The sequence below is a fragment of the Melozone crissalis genome, unplaced genomic scaffold, assembly GCF_028551555.1.
Source record: "Melozone crissalis strain CALT ecotype California unplaced genomic scaffold, PUWL_Pcris_2 ptg000033l_1, whole genome shotgun sequence".
In the NCBI taxonomy this organism is placed as follows: domain Eukaryota; kingdom Metazoa; phylum Chordata; class Aves; order Passeriformes; family Passerellidae; genus Melozone; species Melozone crissalis.
The window spans coordinates 13,710-29,687 of NW_026535811.1; positions in this window are offsets into that span (position 1 = coordinate 13,710).

The window sequence follows — 15,978 nt, forward strand, 5'->3', positions numbered from 1 at the left end:
AACAAAAAAAGCAGGCTGAAATACTGTGAAAACACAACCTCCCTACCGTGACAAGTATGGCACACCGATACCTTAAGCTTGCACCCACCTGGCATGAGCATGCTCGGCCACGATAGATCACAAGTGGACCACCTAAAATAATAAAAAAAAAAAAAAACCAGGAGGAGATAATTAGAGCTGCACCAGAAACTGAGACCTCGGCAATAAAATTGCTTGTGTACGCTACGCAACACTCACCTTGCCCACTGGCCTGGACTGGTGCTCCCTGCCTTGACTTCCTAAAAGGAAAGGCAACAGAGCTGTGACAGCAATCATTTATGCTTCCTCTACCGAAGAAAACAGTGACTCACCTGCTTGTGGGAACACCCTCATCCAGAATGAGCTACTCTGCCACGAATGTAATGCATCTGCACCACAAAAAAAGTTAGAACATACGTCAAACACCCGCACGATAACTCAAAAGCTGCAAATGCCTTATGACAATCTAGGAATAGCATCGAGAGTTCAGCTACACCCCACATTACAAATTCCAAGTCCCTGGGACTTCTCCTATTGCAGCAGGCTATGCGGCAGGACAGAGCAGCTCCGGCACAAATGTGTGCAGACACCCGTGACACAGGACACACCGGACGTGACAAACAAAGCACACAAGACACAGACAGATATCTCTTGGCAAGGAAAACGGCTGCAAGGACTGAGAGAATGCAAAAGAAAGATGACTGAGCTGAGAACGATGGTGAGCTGAGGAGGCTCAGAGAACCCTGGGGGAAGAAGATGCTAAACTGAAGGATATATTCCAAGAACAGCAAAGATGGATGCCTAGGAATCCTACGATCAGAATCCTCTACCTAACCTCACATTATTACAAGTCCTAATCCACCATAATGGATCCAGGTGGGGCACAGCTGTCCATACAGCTCAGAATAAGACCTGACAAGACATCTGACTGGATGCTTCTCAAGGCACAAGAGAGTCTGATGCCTGTCTGAGCTCCCGAGTCAAAAGTTCTATGGCCTGGGTGCCAGGCCAAGGAATGCAGACATCACAGATGCTAACGCTGATGCCAGGGTTCCGACAGGCCCCTGAAAGGGCTAAGGTAAAAGACATAACGTATAACGCACAATAGACAAGAGACACGAGACACACCGGGACTGCTCGGCCCTGCTGCACACCTCAGCACTGTCATCAAAAGTGAGACCTTGCTTTCATGGGGCCTAAGGGGCCACGTCATGAACACCAACCACCTCCAAGGAGGACTCAAAAACCTCTCCCAGTAATTCCCAAACCAGCACCCTGCCTCCATCCCCTCTGTGGGTCATGGCCCTCTACTTATCTCTCAGACATTGGGGGATGCTGGTCCATGTCAGGTGCAAAGAAAGGCCACCTCGTCACCTGGGAAGGTGTCACCTCGTCACCGCGCAGTTGTCTCTCAGACAGCTGTATTAAAGAGAAAACCAAAAATCAGTGCCTGATCTTGGCACCACATCACCCAAAACCCCACAAGTCAGCTACTTACAGTGCTCCTATGAAGGCCCAGCACCTCCTAACCCTGACCCTCTGCCATGGATGCAATGCATCTGCACCTGAAAGAAAGTGAGAACATACGTCAAACACGACCAGGACAACTCAAAAGCTGCAAACAGCTTATGTCAGTCAAGGAATACAATCGAGAGCCCAAGTACAGCCCATATTACAAATTTCAACGCCCCAGGCCTGTCCCCATTGCAGCTGGCCATGCGGCAGGGCAGAACAGCTCCGGCACAAATGTGTGCAGACACCCGTGACACCGAACGTGACAAACAGGGGGACGTGAAACACGACACATCGTGCTTGATGTGTGGGGTTGGAGTGGGGAAGGCAAAAGGGACCCCAAAGACGCACTAGGTAACACAGCACACCGGACAACACCAGACAGACCGGAGCTGTTCTGCACTGCCTGCCTGAAAGCTGCCATCAAAAGTACAGCCTCTCCCTTCAGCTGTCCTATGAAGCCCTTGGAGAAGAATGCTTTTCCCTTTGCTAATTTTTAAATCTGGCCCAAGAACTCCCAACTCCCTACTCTCCCATCATCCCATCCCCAAGCCGTGGCCCCCAACTTATCTTTTCAGTGATTGGTGATGGGAATCCACGTTGCACCTGAAATGAGTCTGCATCGGAGGGCCCCGTGATGGCCTGTGAGCCTCTCGTTCAGCTACAATAAAGAAAACCAAAACCAAAGTGTGAGTCCAGAGTTATGTGGGCCAAATCCCACCAAGGCGGCTACTTGCCCTCTCCTGAGTGTGCCTGGCTCCTTCAGCCTCCAGCTTCATCCCGATTCCAAGGCTGTGGCCTTCATTAGGAGCGGCACCTGGGTTAGGGAATGACAAAGCTAAATGGCACTGCTGTGAGGGCAGTAGATAACCTTGTGTGCTGTAAGACATGGCAATGCCTCTGCTAGGCTTGGAAAAGCCTTGTGTGGGGGAGCCCTCAAATAAACAAATAAACACCCTTTCTCACCCTGCTGCCTGAAAACCTCCCCCTGCCCACAATAACTCCTAACTGGATGCCTGCTCACCCTCCCTCTCCCACTTAAAATCCTCAACTCACCTGAAGCCTCAACCTCAAACAGAATCCTTGACACTGGGCAGATGCCTCTTGTGACATGATGAAACTGCAGAAAAATTGTTCTGCTTGAGAGCTGAGCAATAACAACCGCTTCTCTCCACTGCTCAACTTGGCTGCTGGTATCCACATTTACTTCCTAAAAAGAAAGACAAAGATCAGAGCTGTAACACAGTCACCATATACACTTCTGCCGCAGAGACAAATGGGGCCTCACCTGCTCGGGGGGCAATCCCCACACCCGGGATGGGGCCCTCAGGCAGAAATTTAAGCCATCTGAATCTGAAAAGAAAGTTAGGACAACAGTCCAACACTTGCAGGATAACTTAAGAGCTCCAGAAATTCTGTGTCCATCTAAAAATCCCATCTAGAGTTCAGCTACACCCCGCATTACAAATTCCAAGTCCCTGGGACTTCTCCTATTGCAGCACGCTAAGCGGCAGGGCAGAGCAACTCCGGCACAAATGCGTGCTGACACCCGTGACACAGGACAGGACGTGACAAACAAAGGGCACAAGACACAGACAGAAATCTCTTGGCAAGGAAAACGGCTGCAAGGACTGAGAGGATGCAAAAGGAGATGACCGAGTTGAGACCGATGGTGAGCTGATGAGGCTCAGAGAGCCCTGGAAGAAGAAGATGCTAAACTGAAGGATTTATTCCAAGAACTGCAAAGATGGATGCCCAGGAATCCTACAGTCAGAAGCCTCTACCTAACCTCACATTCTTACAAGTCCTAACCCACCACAATGGATCCAGGTGGGCCATAGGGGTCCATACAGCTCAGAACAAGACCTGACAAGACATCTGAATTGATGCTCCCAAAGAGAGAAGAGAGTCTGATACCTGACTGAGCTCCCGAGTCAAAAGTTCTATGGCCTGGGTGCCAGGCCAAGGAATGCAGACATCACAGATGCTAACAATGGTGCCAGGGTTTCTGACCGGACCCTCAAAGGGCTAAGCAAAGACCAGGAGATAGACAAACAACACATAATGCAAAACAGACAAGTGACACGAGACACACCGGGACTGCTCTGCCCTGCTGCACACCTCAGCACTGTCATCAAAAGTGAGACTTTGCTTTCATGGGGCCTAAGGTGCCACTTCTTGGACACCGTCCAAACTGGAGTCAAAAACCCCTCCCAGTAATTCCCAAACCAGCACCCTGCCTCCATGCCCTCAGTGGGTGGTCATGGCCCACTACTTATCTCTCAGACATCAGGGGATGCTGGTCCACGTCAGGTGCAAAGAAAGGCCACCTCGTCAGCTGGGAAGGTCCTGCTGGCACCCGGCTGTTGTCTCTCAGACAGCTGTATTAAAGAGAACCAAACATCACGGCCTGAGCTTGGCACCGCATCGGCCAAAACCCCACCACTCTGCTACTCACCGCACTCCTGAGAAGGCCCGGCACCTCCTAACCCTGACCCGCTGCCATGGATGCAAGGCATCTGCACCTGAAACAAAGTGAGAACATATGTCCAACACCACCGGGACAACTCAAAAGCTGCAAACACCTGATGTCAATCTAGGAACAGCATCTAGAGCCCAAGTACAGCCCACATTACTAATTCCAACTCCCCAGGCCTGTCCCCATTGCAGCAGGCCATGCAGCAGGGCAGAACAGCTCCGGCACAAATGCGTGCAGACACCCGTGACACAGAACGTGACAAACAGGGGGACGTGAAAAACGACGCATCATGCTTGTGGTGAGGGGTTTGAGGGGGGAAGGCAAAAGGGACCCCAAAGACACACTAGGGAACACGGCACACCGGACAACACCAGACAGACCAGAGCTGTTCTGCACTGCCTGCCTGAAAGCTGCCATCAAAAGTAGAGCCTCTCCCTTTAGCTGTCCTAGCAGGCCCTTGGAGAAGATTGCTTTTCCCTCTGCTCATTTTTAAATCTGGCCCAAGAACTCCCAACCCTCTACTCTCCCATCATCCCATCTCGAGGCCATGGCTCCCGACTTATCTTTTGGATGATCGCTGAGGGGAATCATCGTTGCACCTGAAATGACTCTGCCTCGGAGGGCTCCGTGATGGCCTATGAGCCTCTCGGTTAGCTGCAATAAAGAAAACCAAAACCAAAGTATGAGTACAGAATTATGTGGGCCAAATCCCAGCAAGTCAGGTACCTGCCCTCTCCTGAGTGTGCCTGGCTCCTTCAGCCTCCAGCTTCATCCTGATTCCAAGGCTGTTACCTTCATTAGGAGTGGCACCTGGGTTAGAGAAGGACAAAGCTAAATGGCATTGCTGTGAGTGCAGTGGATGACCTTGTGTGCTGTAAGACATGGCAATGCCTCTGCTAGGCTTCTGAGAAGCCTTTGTGTGGGGGGCGGTCCTCAAATAAACAAGTAAACACCCTTTCTCATCCTGCTGCCAGCACATCCCCTCCCAATAACTGCTAACTGGATACCTGCTCACCCTCCCTCTCCCAGTCACAATCCTCAACTCACCTGAAGCCTCAACCTCAAATATCATCTTTGACACTGGGCAGATCCCTCTTATGACATGATGAACCTGCAGAAAAATTGTTCTGCTTGAGAGCTGAGCAATAACAACCACTTCTCTCCGCTGCTCACCTTGGCTGCTGGCATCCAGATTTACTTCCTAGAAAGAAAGACAAAAAACCAGAGCTGTAGCACAGTCACCATATACACTTCTGCCGCAGAGACAAATGGGGCCTCACCTGCTCGGGGGGCAATCCCCTCACCCGGGATGGGGCCCTCTGGCAGAAATTTAAGCCATCTGAATCTGAAAAGAAAGTTAGGACAACAGTCAAACGGTTGCAGGATAACTTAAGAGCTCCAGAAATTCTGTGTCCATCTAAAAATCCCATCTAGAGTCCAGCTACATCCCACATTACAAATTCCATGTCCCTGGGACTTCTCTTACTGCAGCAGGCTATGCGGCAGGCCAGAGCAGCTCCGGCACAAATGTGTGCAGACACCCGTGACACAGGACAGACCAGACGTGACAAACAAAGGACACAAGACACAGACAGAAATCTCTTAGCAAGAAAAATGGCTGCAAGGACTGAGAGAATGCAAAAGGAGATGACTGAGCTGAGACCGATGGTGAGCTGATGAGGCTCAGAGAGCCCTGGAGGAAGAAGATGCTAAACTGAATGATTTTTTCCCAGAACTGCAAAGATGGATACCTAGGAATGCTACAATCAGAAGCCTCTACCTAACCTCATATTTTTACAAGTCCTAATCCACCATAATGGATCCAGGTGGGGCACAGCTGTCCATACAGCTGAGAACAAGACCTGAAAAGACATCTGACTGGATGCCTCCAAACAGAGAACTTTTGACTGGGGAGCTCAGACAGGTATCAGAATCGCATCTATGGCCTGGGTGCCAGGCCAAGCAATGCAGAGATCGCAGATGCTAACAATGATGCCAAGGTTTCTGACTGGACCCTCAAAGGGCTAAGGAAAAAGACATGAGATAAACAAACAACACATAATGCACAATAGACAAGAGACACGAGACACACCGGGACTGCTCTGCCCTGCTGAACACCTCAGCCCTGTGATCAAAAGTGAGACTTGGCTTTTATGGGGCCCAAGGGGCCACATCATGAACACCCCCCACCTCCAAAGCGGACACCAAAACCCCTCCCAGTAATTCCCAAACCAGCACTCTGCTTTCATCCCCTCTGTGAGTCACGGCCCTCCACTTATCTCTCAGACATCGGGGGATGCTGGTCCCTGTCAGGTGCAAAGAAAGGCCACCTCGTCACCTGGGAAGGTCCTGCTGTCACCGCGTTGGTGTCTCTCAGACAGCTGTATTAAAGAGAAAACCAAACATCAGTGCCTGATCTTGGCACCGCATCACCCAAAACCCCACCGGTCTGCTACTCACAGTGCTCCTTAGAAGGCCCAGCACCTCCTACTCCTAACCCTGACCCTCTGCCATGGATGCAAGGCATCTGCACCTGAAAGAAAATTAGAACATATGTCAAACACCACCAGGATAACTCAAAAGCTGCAAACACCGTATGCCAACCTAGGAATAGCATCTAGAGCCCAAATTACAAACTCCAACTCCCCGGTCTTATCCCATTGCAGCAGGCCATGCGGCAGGGCAGAACAGCTCCGGCACAAATGTGTGCAGACACCCGTGACACAGAACGTGACAAACAGGGTGACATGAAACACAACGCGTCGTGCTTGTGGTGAGGGGTTTGAGGGGGGAAGGCAAAAGGGACCCCAAAGACGCACCAGGGAACACGGCACACCGGACAACGTCAGACAGACCGGAGCTGTTCTGCACTGCCCGCCTGAAAGCTGCCATCAAAAGCAGAGCCTCTCCCTTTAGCTGTCCTAAGAGGCCCTTGGAGAAGATTGCTTTTCCCTCTGCTCATTTTTAAATCTGCACCAAGAACTCCCAACCCGCTACTGTCCCAACTCCAGGCCGTGGCCCCCGACTTATCTTTTGGATGATCGGTGAGGGGAATCCACGTTGCACCTGAAATGAGTCTGCCTTGGAGGGCTCTGGGAGCACCTGTGAGCCTCTCGGTCAGCTACAATAAAGAAAACCAAAACCAAAGTGTGAGTCCAGAGTTATGTGGGCCAAATCCCACCAAGGCGGCTACTTGCCCTCTCCTGAGTGTGCCTGGCGCCCTCAGGCTCTAGCTTCACCCTGATTACAAGGCTGTGGCCTTTATTAGGAGTGGCACCTGGGTTAGAGAAAGGCAAAGTTGAATGGCATTCCTACGAGTGCAGCAGATAACCTTGTGTGCTATAGGACATGGGAAAACCTCTGCTAGGCTTCTGAAAAGCCTTAGGGGGGTGTCCTCAAACAAACATCCTTTTTCACCCTGCTACCTTCAAACCTCCCCCCACCCCCAATAATTCCTAACTGTATACCTGCTCACCCTCCCTCTCCTAAACACAATCCTCAACACACCTGAAGCCTCAATCTCAAACATCATCCTTGACACTGGGCAGATCCCTGTGCTGACATGACAAATCTGCTGAAAAAAGCATTGTACTTGAGACAACCAGGAATCTCTGGAAGCTGCACTCCTTCTAAAAAAAAAAACCACAAAACAAAATAAGAACAAAACCAGCAATTATAAATGCACTTTACCACCCCTAAACACAAAACCCAAAATCATGAATCTAAATACTCCCTGTATTCCATGATGTTTTCTTTACAGAATCTTCAAAGCCTCTGTACTTTAGATGCCCAGAAACACCTGCTGAAAAGAAGCTGAGATAAGCTGAAAGAGCCTCTTCACTGAAATGAGAGGAGAGCTCTTACCCCAGCACATCCCAGAGAGGGAATGAAGCCCTTCAGCCGAGGCTGGGGTTAATATACCCCTGATTGTGCCCGCCTCTCGTTCCCACGGCACCTGGGAAGTGGGAGGGGGCAACTCCCACCGGGTATAAAAGCCCTCAGAGCAGCTAGAGCTGTTTGGCCTCTCTGACTTGAATTCAAGGGGAGTGAAGGGCTTGTTATCGAATAAAACTCCTCGGGAAAATAACAGCGCTTTCTTTTTTACAACAACTGCTGGCAGCAAAAGTGAAGAAAACTGGTAAGAAATCAAACTTTCTGTTTAGGCAGCTTAACTGGATAAATGGGGTAATTTGCTGTTAAGTTACGTAATTATTCCTTAGTAGCTGCTAAGTACTACTTCCCATGTGACTAAGCTGGGTAGAGAAGAATACTAATGATATGAATAGTCTAAGTCTCCTTGGGACCTCTAATTTTGGCTAGCTACGTTATAAGTAAGAATAAGAAAAATAAAAGGCTCCCAGGCAGTGTAAGGATTAAGTGCATGCCAGGCTCATCCTTCTCTGAGATACTTGGTCCTACAGCACAGAAAGAAGTGCCCTGAAATGTAGTTTTAAACTCTTAAAATGCTGAAAAAGGCAGAGCTTCCTTCCGGTGAACTCCGTAAAAAGAGGACATGGGGCAGTTACCTCTATTGAAGATAATGCAATGGTAAATAAATAGTTTCTGCTGTTTAATTTGCTCTCCTTAAATATTGAGAAAAGAGGGGCTTTCCACACTTTAAATCTCTCCAGTGAGGAAAAAAGGAAGGATTTTTCCCTCAGTTCAAACCCTTAGGATGGAGGGATAGCTGGGCTTCTCCCTCGCTTTGGGCCTTAGGACAACAAAAAGGGGGTGGCTACCCTTTATTCGAACCCATAAGAAACATTGTCAAGATTTTCCCCTTCTTTTTAAACTGCCAAATAATACAGAATGAGGACTCACTGCCAATTAACACCCCTAACAGCATAGAAAAGGCAGGGATTCTTTCAACTGAGACCGTTAAAATTGCAGTGGAATCTGAGTCCCTACCAGTTTGAACACAAAAAGTAATGGAAAAGAAAGCTTTTTCCTTTTTTTCTAAACCCTTTTTCTCCTAATAACCCTTCTCCTTTCTGGGAGTGCTCTGGAGGGTCTGGGGCTTTGGAGAGGGACTGACACAGTAAAAGGGGAAAGTTGCAAGCCCGCTCCTGGAACCCCACATGCTGCCTGGCCTGCTCAGATGCTGCCCCTTGGCAAAAAAAGGCTCTTCCCTTGGCGTTTTCTCAAAGTGATGCTCCGTGCCCGGGTGGGTCCGGCTGCTCCCTAGTCTGTGCTGGATGCTCCGACCATAGTTCCGGGAGGGACGCTTGGGATACCCCTGTTAGCCCCTCTGGCCCAGCAGCTCCCTGTGCGGGTGTGCCCGGGTAACCCTCTGAAAGCAGCTGGTCGCACGGGGCGCTGCTAGACCTTGGACTGGGGGTTGAGGTGAAGAAAGGTCCTGTCAGGAGCTCCTTCCCCTACACAGCCCTTCGTCTGCCCCTTAAACCATGGGGTGCCAGACTTGCCTTTCTAAGGAAATTAACAGCTTTTCCTCTCTGTGTGCCCATGGCTGAAACTGTGATTCGGCCTCCAAAACTGCAGAGAACAATTTCTCACAGCCCGCAGCTGCCGACACCAAGAACTCTGGCTGCCCTTGCAGTGCCGCGTGCCTCCTGCGGATGGACGTCGACACGGTGCAGGGGTGAGTTTGGTTTTACGGGGTACAGGGCCGCCACAGGATTTATCCAGGAGCAAAGCGGCCCCCACCGAGAACTCGGGCTGCCCTGGCAGTGCCAAGCACCTTCTAGTGCAAACTGGCATCGGGAAACTCAGGGGGTGAGTTTTCTGTGCAGAAAGTCTCCCAGACCAAACCTGAGAGCATCTAACCCTAACCACAACAACTTAACTGGATCTAAAACTTACAACCTTTGGACTGGCAGGGTGGGACCCGACCCGCTGTGCCACCGCTGGCCCCTTTCTAAAGCATTCCGCTGCAGTCCTAAAACTCTGCCTTTTCAGAGGGTGTTTCCTCTGACCCTGACCATAATCTTCAAAATATGCTAAAGAATCATAGAATGGCTTTGAAAAAGCCCCAACAATACCCTGAAAAGTCCCTTCCAAAATCTCCTAAATACCTTTAAAAGTCCTAGAAAAAAAACTCAAAAAGACGTGCTCCTTCTCCGAACTCCACCTCTTGCTGTCTAGCCCACAGTCGGCACCCCTACCTTTCTGCAGCGGGTCTGTTGTTCTCTGAGGGTTCTGTCATTGACCTGGTGTGTGAAGGTTGCTGTCTGGTCTCACTGTTAGGGTTGCTGTGTTGGGCTGCTGCTGTTGGGGGAAAAGGCTGTTTTTAGGGGGGCTCGTTAGGCTGAGGTTAGGGCTGTCTTGGTCTGGCCACCTGGCCCGCGGCCGCTCCGCTGGCCGTGCCGGGGGGGTGGGCCTGCCGTGTGCACCGTGGTCACCGCACGGAGCGGGGTCCCGTCTGTCCTCACTCTGCTGGGCTCCCTCCGCTGCAGCCGGGGTCAGTCCCGGCTTTGTCTCTGCCGGATCGGCCACCGTGAGCCGTGCGGGAGCCGTGCACCCTCCACCTCGGTCTGCACCGGAACAGCCCCTCCGGCGATCCCGGCTGCAGATCCCGCCTCTGGAGGACCGAAACCTGAGCTGTGCCGATCCCCTCGGTCCATCCCGGCTGGAGATCCCGCCTTTGGAGCGCCCAGACCCTGAGCTGTGCCGAGTTCCCCCGTCCCGCCCTGAGCTCCGTTCCCGTGGTAACCACAGCTCCGGCTGCTCAGGGGAACTTTCTAAAGGAATCGCCTTATCGAAACACTGCAAGTTCAGTTAAAAGAAAGCCCTCTCCTGCTTCTTCCTAAAAATACGGGAGAAAAGCTATAGAGGATAAAAATCAAGAAAGAATGGGATAAAGGAATTGGTCTATTTCCATTAAAAGAGCTTCCCGTAGGAGGGGGCGGACCAGGTAAGCAACACTCAGCCTCCCATGTTCCTTGTTGCGATTTCTGGAGCCATTTGGGACCCTGAAACCAGCCTGACTTTACGGTGGTGGCAGCTTGGGTCAGCGAGGCATCCTGCGCAATGCGGAATTTCTGCAGGCTGATGGCCACGAAGGGCCCCTGGGCCCTGAACGTGAACACCAGCCCTTTTCTAAGGTAAGCCTGACTCAGCAGCCCAGGTTCCTGATGGGAGATAGCAGGAGACACGTGCCGAGGCCAAAGCAGCTGGAGTTGGGATAGGTGCCAACTGGGTCTGGGAGGCAGATTGGGAAATGCAGAATTTCAGAAGGCAAACAACTGGCCACTCCGGGCCACAGGCCCCTGAACACTAGTGCTGACCCTTTTCCCAGGTAAAGAAAACTCAGCAACCCCGGTTCCTGATTTCAAATTGCTGGAGGCGCTGGGGAGTCTGAAACCAGCTCGACTCAGCACAAATGGCAACTTGGATGTGAGAGGCATCCTGCGCAATGGGGAATTTCAGGACCTAGCCGTCCGCTAAGGGCCCCCGGCCCCTGAACATGGAGGCCAGCCCTTTTCTCAAGAAAGCGTAACTCGGACGGCCTGGTTCCTGATGGCAGGTAGCAGGAGACACGTGGTGAGGCAAAAGCAGCTGGAGTGGGAACTGGTGCCAGCTTGGGTCTGGGAGGCACATTTGGCAATGCAGAAATATCAGCAGGCTGCCAGCCAGTCCGGGCGAGGCCTCCTGAACACCAATGCCAGCCCTTTCCCAGAAGAAGAAAACTCAGGAGCCCCAGGTTCCTGATGGCAGATTGCTGGAGCCCTTTGGGACCCTCAAACCAGCCTGACTTTGCAGTGGTGGCAGCTTGGGTCCGGGAGGCATCCTGCGCAACGGAGACCTTCAGCAGGAAGACGGCCGGCCGCTCCGGGCCGCAGGCCCCTGAACATTAGGGCTGACGTTTTTCCGAGGTAAGCAAATCTCAGCAGCCCAAGTTCCTGGTGGCATATTGCTCAAGGTGCTTGAGACTATCAAACGAGCTCAACTCGGCTGAGGTGGCAGCTTGGGTCCAGGAGGCATCCTGTGCAATGTGGAATTTCAGAAGGCACACAGACAGCCACTCCAGGCCACAGGCTCCTGAAAATTAATGCTGACCCTTTCCCCAGGTGAGGAAAACCCAGCGCCCCAGGTTCCTTGTTGCAGATTGCTGGTGGCGCTAGGACTCTCAAATGAGCTCGATTCGGCTGAGGCGGCAGCTTGGATCCGGGAGGCCTCCTGCGCAGTGAAAAATTTCAGCAGGCAGCCGGCCTCGAAGGGCCCCTGGGCTCTGAACAGAAATGCTTCCCTTGACACAGGTAAGTGTAACTCACCAGCTCAGGTTCCTGATGGCAGATTGCTGGGGACAGTTCGGACCCTCAAAGCAGCCTGACTCTGCGGTGGTGGGAGCTTGGGTCCGGGACGCAATGCATAATTTCAGCAGGCAGACGGCTGGCCGCTCAGGGCCACAGGCTCCTGAACACTAGTGCTGACCCTTTCCCCAGTTAAGCAAAACTCAGCAGCCCAGGTTCCTGGTGGCATATTGCTTCAGGGGCTTGGGACTCTCAAACAAGCTCAACTCAGCACAGGCAGCAGCTTGGGGCTGGGAGGCATCCTGCACAGTGCAGAATCTCATGAGCCAGCCGTCCACTAAGTGTCGCAGACATTTTTTCACAGAAATCCTTTCTTTCAGATTTCTGCATTTTCTGGGAAGCTGAGGGCCCCAGAAGAAGAATGTAAACAATTGTTATCAGCTGCTGTGGAATGTAACAGGGACACCTTGATTGGCTCATGTTTGTATGTTTATAATTGAGGGCCAATCACAAGAGCAAGCCAGGGGACCGAGTCCCTGGGCACAACTTTGTTTTAGATTCTTTCTTTTCTATTCTTGGCTTAGCAAGCATCTGCAACTTCTCTCTTTATTCTATTTAGTACAGTTATAATGTATTTTATATCATATATCAATAAATCCAGCCTTCTGATCAAGATACAAGATTCACCGTCTCTCTCTCACCAGCAGCGACCCACTCAGGCGCTGTAACATCTGGTGACCCCTCGCGTCAGAGCAAAAATTAATTTGATAAGACCAGAGGAGCAAAATTGCTGCACTGGGTAAAAATCCTGTATGTGTAGCATTTGATGGTTGCTTTGAAGTGACCACAAAGAGAACCTTCTTCTGGAAAACCTTCAGGAAAGATGATGGAAAAGAGCAGCAGACCTGTGGAGCTGGCCAGAGCAAGCTGGACTCTTTCAAAAGGTACTGTGGGCTTTTCTATCCCTGATGAACCAGCCCTTCGTAGTCTGTGGCTGTTTGTATGGCAGACACATGCCTTGCCAGAAGAGATTCAATTCTCCCCTTCAGAGGAGAAACTTATAGCCCTCTGGAACCATTGGTCTAGAGAAGATGGTTGCTTTTTGTCAGAAACAGATCTCTATAAATTCTTTAGATGGGCAAAGCTTTTTGGGTTCTTTACTGATGTCCTGTACGCTTTAGATGCTTTTGTCTGGGAGTGCATGGACTCCATTTTCCAGTTCGTCTGGAGCCAGGGACATGTCCTGCCTTCTATCTACCCAGCATTTATACAGCTTTTCCCACTTCTGAAACGCAGAACAGCTTGTTTCCAATGGATTTCTAATTGTTATGGCCAGGCACCGTTTCCCCCCTCCTTGGCAGAAGACCCGGTGGGTGATGAATTTGGGCTTTTCCCCCCGCCCTGCTTCGCGGCGGGGGGGGCTGAAACTTCGCTGGGCGAAGAAGTTTTTTTCACTCTTGCTCCGGAGCATGCTCAGATGGAGTTTTCTCCTTCCCCCCCTTCTCTCTCTCCGGGGGGATGGGAGTGGCCGCTCAAGCCAGCGCCGGCCTCTCAGACTCCGCCTTCAGACATGGGGGCGGCACCGGTCTCTGAGGTTTCTCCGGTCCTGCCAGCTCCGCCTCTCCAGGAGATCCCGTCTCCGCCTCTCCAGGCTGTCCCGCCCGCGGTTTCACCGGCCTCCCCGCCCCCTGAGCTGTTGCTAGGCAACGACGAGGATGCGTCTCCAGCTTCCGGCTCAGCGTCGGAGAAGGCAGAAGAGACAGCACTTCCTGTGCTTGAGCTGTTGCTAAGCAACAGCGATGCTCCGCCGCTTCTCCCGGCTCCGCTGCTGCCTGTGCCGTGCCTGCCGCCGCTTTCAGAGCCAAGGGACGCAGCAACAGCGTGTTCCCGCGCATCCCCGCCGCCTCAAGGCGAGACAGTTCCTGTTCAGGATGGGGCTGAAAACGGCGCTGAACCTGCGGGACCCTCCGAGCAGCCCGCGGCTGATCCCACTCTCAGCGCGGTTCCCTCCCCAGTTCCGGCCCCCCCCTCGCCGCTCGGACTGGCCGCTCCAGCGGCTCTGGTGTTGTCGGAGGCTCTGTCCTCCGTGTCGGCGTCAGAGACTGCCATGGCACCGGCGGCTGGTTCGAGCCCGGACCGTCCCGGACCGGCTGCCCCAGCAGCTGCCCCGGCCGGGGGTCTCTCCTTCGGTGGAGCGGGGGCTGCCCGCCAGCTGACTCTTGCGGCAGCCCGGCTGCCGGCTTTCAAGCTCGGTGGTTTGGGGGGTGGTGTTTCGGTTGCTGTCCCATGGAGGCTGCCGCCTCTCCTGCGTCCTAGTGGCATGGGGGGGCAGGTGCATCCCGAGAGCCCTGCCTCTGATCCCCAGCCCGGAGGGGATGGGGATGGTGATGCCACGGGGCAGATGAGAGACAAACCCGATGCAGTGCAGGGGAAGATGGCACAGCTGGAGGAGACCATAGCTGGTTTGCTGTGGGAAACAAACATCTCCAGACCCCAGATGGGATTGCTGGGGAAGGCTTCTATTTCCTCACTGCTGGCATGCCTCAGTGGTTTTGGGGAAAGGAAGCATCTCACTACCCGTGCTGCCACTGTGCTGGCAGCAGGGTTCAGGCCTGCGGGAATGCAGAGCCTCTGTCATGGGTTTGGCCTGGGCCATTGGGCTGAGAAAGTTTCTGGGCCAGGGCCAGCATTTGGCCTCCTGATGTTTCTGGGGGTTGTGGTCTATCCGACAGGCCCTGGTCCCCCTTTGTGAGCCAGTTTTGGGGTTCCTGGTCCAGCATGGGCCAGGGCCCCCAGGGCCTTTCCTTCTCTGGCACTGCTCTGCTCGGCTTCTGCTCTTTTGCTTCTCGATAAAAAAAAAAAAAAAAAAAAAAAAAAAAAAAAAAAAAAAAAAAAAAAATTTAAATTAAATAAAAAAGATTGAAAATAGCGGGCAGCAGCTCTGAAGCACTGAAGCATTGAAGGGTCAGAAAAGGACGTTCCAAAATTGTTCATATTGTTTGAAATTGTTCAAAATTGTGTTGTGACTGTCAATGGTTTTTTGATAACTATTGATGGGATTCTTTTTGCAGCAAGTTTGTTTTCAGGACCGAAAAGGACTCTCAGATGTCCAAAAGAAACAACTTCAGCTCATGGACTGTTCCTGAAACTCAGCTGCATGGACTTGAATTTTCTTTGCATTGTTTTTTGCATTTTCTTAGATTATAGGATTGTTTTAGGGATTTGTTAGTATTGTATATTTTACAGGTGAAGAAATTTCCTGTTCATTCCACATCAGCATTTTTCTTTTATTTTATACAATTTAGAAAGGTGAGATGTCGCAGACATTTTTTCACAGAAATCCTTTCTTTCAGATTTCTGCATTTTCTGGGAAGCTGAGGGCCCCAGAAGAAGAATGTAAACAATTGTTATCAGCTGCTGTGGAATGTAACAGGGACACCTTGATTGGCTCATGTTTGTATGTTTATAATTGAGGGCCAATCACAAGAGCAAGCCAGGGGACCGAGTCCCTGGGCACAACTTTGTTTTAGATTCTTTCTTTTCTATTCTTGGCTTAGCAAGCATCTGCAACTTCTCTCTTTATTCTATTTAGTACAGTTATAATGTATTTTATATCATATATCAATAAATCCAGCCTTCTGATCAAGATACAAGATTCACCGTCTCTCTCTCACCAGCAGCGACCCACTCAGGCGCTGTAACACACTAAGGGCCCCTGGACACCAATGCCGCCCTTTACACAGGTAAGTGTAACTCACC